Source organism: Octopus sinensis, linkage group LG2 (genome assembly GCF_006345805.1).
Source record: "Octopus sinensis linkage group LG2, ASM634580v1, whole genome shotgun sequence".
Lineage (NCBI taxonomy): Eukaryota > Metazoa > Mollusca > Cephalopoda > Octopoda > Octopodidae > Octopus > Octopus sinensis.
Window position 1 is genome coordinate 154,215,581 of NC_042998.1, and position 2,500 is coordinate 154,218,080.

Consider the following 2,500-nt stretch of genomic DNA (forward strand, 5'->3'; position numbering starts at 1 on the left):
CTCGCGCCAAATTTATCGGCAGCAAATAAATATAAGCCGTCGATTCCATTACGGAATTAACCAGAAAATTCATAATTAATCAATATAGGGTGGTGAAAAAATTTTGTAGAATTCTTTTGCCACCAGCGGCCTAGTGGGAAAAAATTAAATAGTCATAGACCATTTTTAAGTTCAACATCAACAATCAAGGAACGGCCATAATAGGCCATTCACCCACTAGAAATAACAGCCAAAGCTTCAACCGCAAATAAAGATCAATTCCGTAAACAGGAGAAAATTTAAAAAAACATTTACCCTGTAATTTCTTGTACGATGCACCGTTTCGTCTGCTGTTTAATGGTAAACTAACCTGATTAAATTAAATCAAGCCAATCTTCCATAGGCCCTCAGATTCTTCAGCAAGAAAAAGCCAAGTCGGAACAGATATTTTCACGAGGCATTTCCGACCCTGCCAAGGCAATATCTGACCTAAAATTTTCAAATCGTCGCACTCGCGCCAAATTTATCGGCAGCAAATAAATATAAGCCGTCGATTCCATTACGGAATTAACCAGAAAATTCATAATTAATCAATATAGGGTGGTGAAAAAAATTTTGTAGAATTCTTTTGCCACCAGCGGCCTAGTGGGAAAAAAATTAAATAGTCATAGACCATTTTAAGTTCAACATCAACAATCAAGGAACGGCCATAATAGGCCATTCACCCACTAGAAATAACAGCCAAAGCTTCAACCGCAAATAAAGATCAATTCCGTAAACAGGAGAAAATTTAAAAAAACATTTACCCTGTAATTTCTTGTACGATGCACCGTTTCGTCTGCTGTTTAATGGTAAACTAACCTGATTAAATTAAATCAAGCCAATCTTCCATAGGCCCTCAGATTCTTCAGCAAGAAATAGCCAAGTCGGAACAGATATTTTCACGAGGCATTTCCGACCCTGCCAAGGCAATATCTGACCTAAAATTTCAAATCGTCGCACTCGCGCCAAATTTATCGGCAGCAAATAAATATAAGCGTCGATTCCATTACGGAATTAACCAGAACATTCATAATTAATGCAAATTCAGGGTGAGTGAAAAAATTTTTATAATTCTTTTTGCCACCGACGGCTATGGGAAAAATTAAATATTCATAGCCAATTTTTAGGTTCAACATCAACATCCAAGGAACGGCCATAATATGCCTTCACCCACTAGAAATAACAGCCAAAGCTTCACCGCAATAAAGATCAATTCCGTAAGACAGGAGAAAATTTAAAAAAACATTACCCTGTAATTTCTTGTACGATGCACCGTTTCGTCTGCTGTTAATGGTAAACTAACCTGATTAAATTAAATCAAGCCAATCTTCCATAGGCCCTCAGATTCTTCAGCAAGAAATAGCCAAGTCGGAACAGATATTTTCACGAGGCATTTCCGACCCTGCCAAGGCAATATCTGACTAAAATTTTCAAATCGTCGCACTCGCGCCAAATTTATCGGCAGCAAATAAATATAAGCCGTCGATTCCATTACGGAATTAACCAGAAAATTCATAATTAATGGTTAATTCCGTAATGGAATCGACGGCTTATATTATTTGCTGCCGATAAATTTGGCGCGGTGCGATGATTTGAAAATTTTAGGTCAGATATTGCCTTGGCAGGGTCGGAAATGCCTCGTGAAAATATCTGTTTCCGACTTGGCTATTTCTTGCTGAAGAATCTGAGGGCCTATGGAAGATTGGCTTGATTTAATTTAATCAGGTTAGTTTACCATTAAACAGCAGACGAAACGGTGCATCGTACAAGAAATTACAGGGTAAATGTTTTTTTTAAATTTTCTCCTGTTTACGGAATTGATCTTTATTTGCGGTTGAAGCTTTGGCTGTTATTTCTAGTGGGTGAATGGCCTATTATGGCCGTTCCTTGATTGTTGATGTTGAACTTAAAAATGGTCTATGACTATTTAATTTTTTCCCACTAGGCCGCTGGTGGCAAAAAGAATTCTACAAAATTTTTTCACCACCCTATATTGATTAATTATGAATTTTCTGGTTAATTCCGTAATGGAATCGACGGCTTATATTTATTTGCTGCCGATAAATTTGGCGCGAGTGCGACGATTTGAAAATTTTAGGTCAGATATTGCCTTGGCAGGGTCGGAAATGCCTCGTGAAAATATCTGTTCCGACTTGGCTATTTCTTGCTGAAGAATCTGAGGGCCTATGGAAGATTGGCTTGATTTAATTTAATCAGGTTAGTTTACCATTAAACAGCAGACGAAACGGTGCATCGTACAAGAAATTACAGGGTAAATGTTTTTTTAAATTTTCTCCTGTTTACGGAATTGATCTTTATTTGCGGTTGAAGCTTTGGCTGTTATTTCTAGTGGGTGAATGGCCTATTATGGCCGTTCCTTGATTGTTGATGTTGAACTTAAAATGGTCTATGACTATTTAATTTTTCCCACTAGGCCGCTGGTGGCAAAAAGAATTCTACAAAATTTTTTTCACCACCC